Raw genomic sequence first — 8,349 nt, 5'->3', positions numbered from 1 at the left:
TATCCATAGGAATTGTATTTTGAGCTGAGATTCATTTTTATCTTTTCTTGTTTATCATAGTTTTCCAGGCAAAGTACAATATCTTAAAATAATCATAAGCTGTTTTTTAACAGACTTTTGAAAACTTTCTGGGGGGAAATAATGGTAGATTCCCATGCAGCTGGAAAAAATAATACAGAGAGACAGAGAGATCCTGTGTACCCTGTAGTTTCTCCAAATGGTGACATCATGAAAAACCCAACACAAATATAACACAGTATCACAACCAGGATATTGACATTGACACAGTCAAACTACACAAGGTTTCCATCACACCAGAATCCCCCAGGTACCCTTTTATAGACACGCCCACTTTTCTCTTACCTCTGCTTTCTCCTTAACTCCACTGAGACGCTAATCTTTTGTCCATTTCTGTACTTTTGTCATTTTAGGAATATTATATAACTAGAATCAGTGTAAAAAGCTTTTTGCCACTGGCTTTTTCACTCAGCATAATTCTCTGGAGATTCATCTCAATTGTTGGGTGTACCAACAGTCTATTCCTTTAGAATGTGGAGTAGGATTCCATAGTGTGGATATACCAGTTTGTATCCCCCATCGAGAGACATCTGGGTTGATTCTGGTTTATGATTACTATGGGTAGAGCTTCTGTGAACATTTGTGTACAGCTCTTTGTCTTCATTGCCTTGGAATAACAGCCTGGAAGTGTAATTGCAAGGTTGTATATTGAGCATTTTAAGTAGCAGATATACTATTTTCCAGAGTGGCGGGATCATTTTCCATTTTTGATGGTAATGTAGGAGTGATTCAGTTCTTCTCCATCCTCCTCAGCTTTTGGTGATATCACAATTTTATTTTTACATTAGCCTTTCGAATAGGTGTGCAGTGATATCTCATTGTGTTTCTAATTCACCTTTCCCTAACAGTGAATGACATTGAACTCTTCTCTTGTGCTCATTTCCAGCCCAAGAATCTTCTTCAGTGAAATGTCTCTTCATGACTTTTGATTTGTTCTAATTGGATTGTTTGCCTTTTTACAGTGGAGTTTTGAGAGTTCTTTTTTATATTCTACATGCCTTGTTCTTTGTTAGGGAAGCAATTTACAAATATTTCCCCTATTCTATAGGTTGTATTTTCTTTCATCCTGCCACCAAGTATAAGGAGTCTTTCTTTGCCTAGCCCCATGTCGCAGAGACTTCCTCCTATTTTTGCATACAAGTTTTAGTTTTGTATTTAATTCCATGATCCAGTTGGAGTTAATTTTTGTATAAGGTATTAATTTTGTGTAGGGTTAATGTTCATTTTTTGGGAGGGGGGGTGGCTACAAATATCCAATTCCTTCAAGCACTATATGTTGGTAAGTTTACCCCCACTGAATTGGTTTTACAACTTTGTAAAAAAAATCAGATGAAACAAGAATGTGTCTATTAATAGTTTTGCTATTTTGGTTCTGGATCTATGTGTCTATCCCTCGGCCAGTACCACATGACCTGAGCCCTGCAGTTGTATAGTAAACCTTAACATTAAATAGAGTTATTCCTCCCATTTTGTTCTTGCACATCAAGACTGTTGTAAGTATTCAAAGTCCTTTTCTTCTCTATATAAATTTTAGAATAAACTAAGAGTGATGCCCATTGGCTTGGATTTCTTTGGGTTTATTCTATTTGAGGTTTGCTCAGTTCCTTAAATCTGTAAGTTTATGGTTTTTTTTTTTTTTTTTTTTTTTTTTTTTTACAAATTTGAGGAGTTTATACCCATTATTTCCTTGAGTACTTTTTCAGTACTACGTTTTTTTCTTTTCCTCTGGGACTCTAAAACATGTATATTAAGTCTTTCTCAGTAGTCCTACAGGTCTCTGAGGCTCTGTTAAAATTTTTTTTCAGTCAACTCCCTCTCTCTTTTAGACAAGGTGGTTTTTACTGTTCTGTCTCTAGTTCACTGATTCTTCTGTATTTTCTCCATTGTGACGCTGAACTGAAAATACTAAACTTTTATTTTGGTTATTGTATTTTTCAGTCCTAAAATTCCATGTGGCTCTTCTTTATGTCTTCTACTTCTTTGTTGAGGCTTTTTATTTCTTCATTTGTTTCAAGTGTGTTCATAATTGCTCACTGAAGCTTTTGTATCATAACTACTTTTAAAATACTTGTCAGGTAATTCTAATATCTTTGTCATCTCAGTGTGGAAATTGAGATTTTTTTTTTTTTTACATTGATCTTGAGACTGTGTTGGTCCTTGGTATGTAGTGATTTTTCTTTTCGAAGACCTAACATTTCTATGTTGTGTTATGAGACTGTGGATCTTATTTAAGCCTTCAGTTTTAGGTGGCTTTCTCTGATACCACAATGACAGTGGAGGAGGGACACTCTCTTGTCTTTGGCAGATAGAGGTAAAGTCTAGCTCCACGTGGCCTCTGCTGACACCTCAAAGCAGGAGGGAGACGTATTACTGCTGAGCAAGAGGATGTTCTAGCTTCCCAGGTTGTCTTGACTGATACTACTGTGGAAGTGGCCTTGTCACTGTGTCACTACATCAATGAGGGGTGACGGTGGATGTCCAGATTCTCCACTAGGCCTGTCCTAACACCATCTAGCAAGGAAGGGATGGGGGTGGAAGTCTAGGCTCTCCATGTAGCCTCCAGGGACTCCATAGGGGAGAGAAGTGTTGCCTATAAGGAGATCTTCACTGGCTGGTGATGACAAAAATTCCGTCTCCCTATTTGACCTGCTCTAATACCCTGTGGTCAGGTTATTGAGGCACCTTATGACAGCCTTGCAAAGGTGGAACTCTGAGCTCCTCACCCACATTTTGCTGCTGTGCAATTACACATTATGTGTAATGTCCATGTTTTTTTTTGTTGTTGTTTTATTTAAAAGAAGGAGTTAGGAAGAGTACATTTACTCCACCTTTCTTTATGAAAGCAAAAGTCTCCATTAAGATTTTTATCTTTCATTTTTATTCTTATCTAGCTGGAGTAAACTGTATATCAGAACAATGTTGAAGAAGAAGAAGAAGAAGAAGAAGAAGAAGAAGAAGAAGAAGAAAAGAAGAAGAAGAGAAGAAGGAGGAGAAGAAGGGGAAGGAGAAGGGGAAGGAAAAGAAGATGGAGAAGGGGAAGGAAAAGAAGATGAAGAAGGGGAAGGAGAGGAGAAGAAAGGAAGAAAGTACTCTTGTTATTATTCTTACTTTAAAGATAATGCTTCCTCTAAAGGTTCATATGCTTTCAGAACATTAAGAGAATCTTAATATAGGAACTTTTATTTTATCCATTAAGGAAATAGGAATTCATTTTATCTGTTATGAAAGTAATTATCTATTCTTGTTTAATTAAGAATTTTTATAAAGAATATATTACGCATTTTAAACTGCCTATTGAATATACGAGAAGATCATAAGTTTTTTTTTGTTTTACTTTCATTTCTTAATAAAATGAGTAAAATATTCTAACACCAAATCATTTTGACATTATACCTTAAATACTAATAATGGGTCATGATGTATCAATACCATGTTGAAGTTGGATGCAGTTTCCTAATATTTTATTTGAGATATTTTTCATTGATACTGAAAAGAATGATTCATCTGTGATTTATTTGTACTATGTTTTTGAGCTATTTTTTAATTATAAAAAAGAGAAAAGTTTTCATATGAACAGCAATTATTGGTTTTTTCTAAATTAGGAAATAATCTCTTAGTATTAAGAACAATAAGATGACTGTTCTTTTTACATAGAACATTATCCAAATCTATGAAATACAATCCTATTAAGTCTCAAGAAAGTGGTAGAAACTGTTTCAACAGATTTCATAAGCTTCTCCTGGCAGAGTCCCAGTCTTATTTACCTAGAACTGGCCCAGCACATGCCAGGATGTATGCGTTCATTAAGTGTTTGTTCATTTGGAATCTCATCAATTAGTACCCACAATGACTCATTTTTCAAATTAAGAACTTATGTTTCAAATGGATAAAGAATCTCAGTCCAGAGCACATTATTTCTAGGAATTCTCATTCGTCACCACTTGATTCTCTGACTCCTTATTCCACTGACCAGAGCAGGGCAGCCCAAGACTACACATCTCTTCCTGGAGCAGGGCACAGGATACCTTCTTATATTTCAGACAGCTGTTAACACAGGCTCTCCAGAGAAACAGCAAACCAATACTCTGGCTACTTTCTTCGTTTGCCATATTGCTGGACTATGGCTGCAATGTGCGTGACAAGGAATTTTCCCATTGGCTTTCCTACTTTAATGCACAGAAAGGTGAGTGGAGTCTTGCTTTTCGCTTCTTTTGAAAGAAGTGTATCTTCAGTAGGTACCTGAATTCTTTCTGGTAGCCAAAACTGAATTTCAGACTTACTATCCATTTGTGCACCTCGGCAGTTGTGATACAGAAGAGATTCTAAAGAGGTGCCTGGACACTATTCCTATTTGCTTCTGTAGGCAGAAGAAGGCCATTTGCTGTGGGAGGGACACTCTTTCACCCAGCTTTTATCTGGCTCTTTACTGCTTTCAGCTGATGAATCACCTACCTGGGAAACAGAATTACTAAGGGTGATGTCTGCCCCACTAGCTCAATACTTTTGCCATCATTAATTCTGGCTTCTGCAACTTTATAACTGTGACCCTTCTTTCTTCTTATGAAGGTAATATTCAATGAATTTAACTTTATCTAGATTTCCATGTGCATTCAATGTTTTCTACTTGGATTTCTGGGGAACCCAACTACTTGTCCATGTCTGGCACTGTATCTTGCTTTTCACAGGTTTCTAAAGCTAGGGCTCCCTTCAGTTCAGCATTATTGTCTGTTCCTGAAAAGCTCAGGGCTGGCTCCACCTACATTTCTGTAGCAGGAGTATTGTTTATGACTTAGCCTTCCTTAGCTCTTCTGGGTCAAGAGAAAGGCACTCTGTTGAGGTGTCTCTTTTGTCCATTCCGCTGTCAGTTGGAGAAGAAACTTCTTCCAAGTTAACAGAGTTAAAATCTCCCCTAAAAGGAAATTTTCTTTGGCTATAGTTCAGATGTAGCACGAATGTCAGAAGGTTCCTTGCTGAACTTAGTCACATTTATAGATCCATTGGTTGCCTCCCCAGAAGATTCTAGCATCTTTAACTTCCTTGACACAGAGCGAGTGGTCTGAGGGCTTTGTAGGTGTGTATTTTGTTGACTTCTCCAAAGGCCCTGCTGTTTTGGAGCTTGAAGCGATGGTTCTCTCTCCATCCTGCTGGTTTTTGGGTTTTTTTTCCTTGTTGACATCTTTGAAGTCACTGACCCATGGAAGAGATTGTTTCCATTGCCTTCTACTATGACATTTCCCACATGAAGAGCAAGGTGACCTGCCATCACTTGGAGATTGGGAAGGTCTGTCTTCAGAAAAGGGTATCAATCTATTCAGTAAGTTTTTGAGCTATTTGTGATGGCAATGTAATCTTAACTTCATTTTTTAAACAACGAAGTTCCTTTTTTATTTTTTATTTTTTTCTGTTTTATTTTTTTTTCTGTTTCAGTTCTTCATGGCAGGAAGAGCGAGATTTTAAAGTATTTTTATTTAAATATATCACATCTCTTGGTATGTTTACTCCTAGATAATTCACTCGCTATAGTAAATGAATTACATTTTATTATATTTCTTAAATAATTGGTAGAATAAGCTGTGAACTTATCTAGGCCTGCTACTTAGCTGGCTATAGTTCTTGATGACTTTCTCTATTACTCCCAGAGGTCGGTCTGGTTAATTTATATTTTCCCAGACTGTGACCTTTTCAAGGTGGCTTGAATCAAGCAAACTTCCACTTTTCAGTCAGAGGGAACTCAACAACTTTGTTGCATTAAGTGGAAAACTGTAGATTATTCCTGATGCTGCTGTTTTAATATTATTATTGTTATTGTTATTGTTATTAATCCTGTCACTCCTATTAACTCCAGAATGTGATCTACACAGAGAATGAAGATGCCCTGGGAACCATTCTAGTAGGAATTATTCCAGCCATCTCTGAACAGTTCTTTTGGGACTCATTCCCTTCAGGGGAAAGCAGGTGGGAGGCAGGATGGTCTTTATATCCACCCCCAACGAATCTCTAGGATGACTTATGTCCACCAGTGCAAAAGATAGCATGCATGTGTGCATTTGTGTATGTGACCAGACTAATTTCTCTTTTTCCACTAAGTTCTGGTAAGAGATGTTTAACAACTCGGTTCAATTATTTTTAGTGTATTTATTTATTTTGAGAGAGAGTGCAGGGGAGGGAAAGAGAGAGAGGGGAGCAAGAATCTCCAGGAGGCTCCTCACTGTCCGCGCATAGTCCAGTGCTGGGCTCGAACCCACAAACCTTGAGATCGTGACCTGAGCCGAAATCAAGAGTCGGACACTTATTGGACTGAGCTCCCAGGTGCCCTGACAACTCTGCTTGATTTTAAACAGAACTTCTTCTCACCCATCTTCCTCAGTTTTTGAATCTCATGAAAGCTCTATGCCACAGAGAAGTCTTATTTAACCTTGGTATATCTGTCAAGCACCAGTGAAGAAAAAGTGAAGTATCTATTTCCTTCTATTTTCCCTGAATCAGTTTTCACCTTCTGCATGAAAATAAATAAATAAATAAATAAATAAATAAATAAAGGATTCTCTTTTAGCTCATCAAGTAAAGTTGTCTGTATTAATGTTTCGTTTATCCTCTTGATATATATATATATATATACATATATATATATATATATATGTGTATATATATATATATACACACACACATATAGGCTTCTTAGCCAGCTCATTGTGCCATAGACTTTTGACCTTAAAAGCACTGTAAGCTTGTTCTACTGCCTATTTTCCTTAAATACATTGAAGTAAGTCACTCTATAATCTCTAGCATCTTTTTGGTGAAAATAGAGACTTACAGTATGTTTGTTTAATTTTGAACACAGTGGGGCAATTTTCAAATATAATTGCACATTGCCCAAGTTCCAGATTTTTGGTTTCCTTAAACAGATCTAAGTATAAGAAAGGAAATGTCGGAAGAGATTCAGAAACTTTAGGAAGCAAACATCAGAAAGCCAGAAGGACATTGACTGGATATTGACAATTAGGAAGAAGAAATGACTCCAAGTGTCACTGAGATTTTGCAAATGCATAGATGGGTGCATGAAGCATTCTGGGAAAAATTATGAGTCTCAGGACGGGAGAGGAGATGTACTGGGGTCGTCAGAGGCGGTGCAGCCACCAGCACTGGCCCGGGGGCTCACCGGCATCTCATAAATGCTTTTTGAATGACTGTTAGATGAATTCCATACCAGACACACTGAATTTGATGTGGACGTTTTCTGTGGTCCTGTAACCTTAAACCTGTGGGGCACTCTTACTTTACAAAGCACTTTCATATGCTGCCCCATTAATCCCCACAATAAACCATGGAGTAAAATATCATTAAAGCCCTCTTATAGCTGAGGAAATGGGGCTTAGAAAGATTAAGTTCCTTACTTAAGTTATATGTTTAGTATGAGCCAGAGATGAGGTTTAAGCCCAAGTGTTTTTGAAACCCAAACCTGGGCTCTTACTCATACTGTGGAGTGTCCAAGTAGCAGTAGCTTTGGCCGCCTGTAGCTGGCTCTCTCAGACACATCTGAGGAAATCATCATGCTTGGAAAGACACAAATATTTACAGAGAGAGTTAAAAATGAGAGCACATCAGCAGTAGGCAAGAGACTCACAAAGGATGGAACGTTATTTTTTTTTTTCACTGCAGTGTGACCAACACGGAGGGAAACTCAATGCTGTACTTACTGAGTCAATGATTCCCCAGAATGTGCTGGAAGAAGACAGCTGAGTGGGGTTTTGCTGATCGATTAGATTGCTTTTGAGAACTTTCTGAGAAATCACTTTTGTTTTTTTGCATTGGTTTTTGTTTGAGGTCATTTTTTATAGGTCTATTGGACAGTCCCTACATCCATTCTATACCAGTCACTTTCAGTTGGATCCCTTTCAGCTCTTTCTTTATTTCATTTTGATTTTAAAAGGCTTGTCTCCTTTTGCTTAATTTTTTTTTTCAACGTTTTTTATTTATTTTTGGGACAGAGAGAGACAGAGCATGAACGGGGGAGGGGCAGAGAGAGAGGGAGACACAGAATTGGAAACAGGCTCCAGGCTTCGAGCCATCAGCCCAGAGCCTGACGCGGGGCTCGAACTCACGGACCGCGAGATCGTGACCTGGCTGAAGTCGGACGCTTAACCGACTGCGCCACCCAGGCGCCCCTTGCTTAATTTTTTTTTAATCTAAAGAAATTATCTGTGTGCCCAGTTAATATTGCTATTTGTTTATTTCATATCCTTTTTCCATATGCTACCATCTCCTTTCTGA

At 37.8% G+C, this 8,349-nt stretch overlaps 1 pseudogene; it reads right to left on the bottom strand.

Moving 5' to 3' along the window:
- Positions 1–4,125: 4,125 nt before the first annotated feature.
- LOC125934044 (nuclear receptor coactivator 7-like) lies at positions 4,126–7,384 on the bottom strand (annotated as a pseudogene).
- Positions 7,385–8,349: the final 965 nt, after the last annotated feature.

Source organism: Panthera uncia (genome assembly GCF_023721935.1).
Source record: "Panthera uncia isolate 11264 chromosome A1 unlocalized genomic scaffold, Puncia_PCG_1.0 HiC_scaffold_16, whole genome shotgun sequence".
Taxonomy (NCBI): domain Eukaryota; kingdom Metazoa; phylum Chordata; class Mammalia; order Carnivora; family Felidae; genus Panthera; species Panthera uncia.
This window is presented reverse-complemented; position numbering and strand designations above follow the sequence as displayed.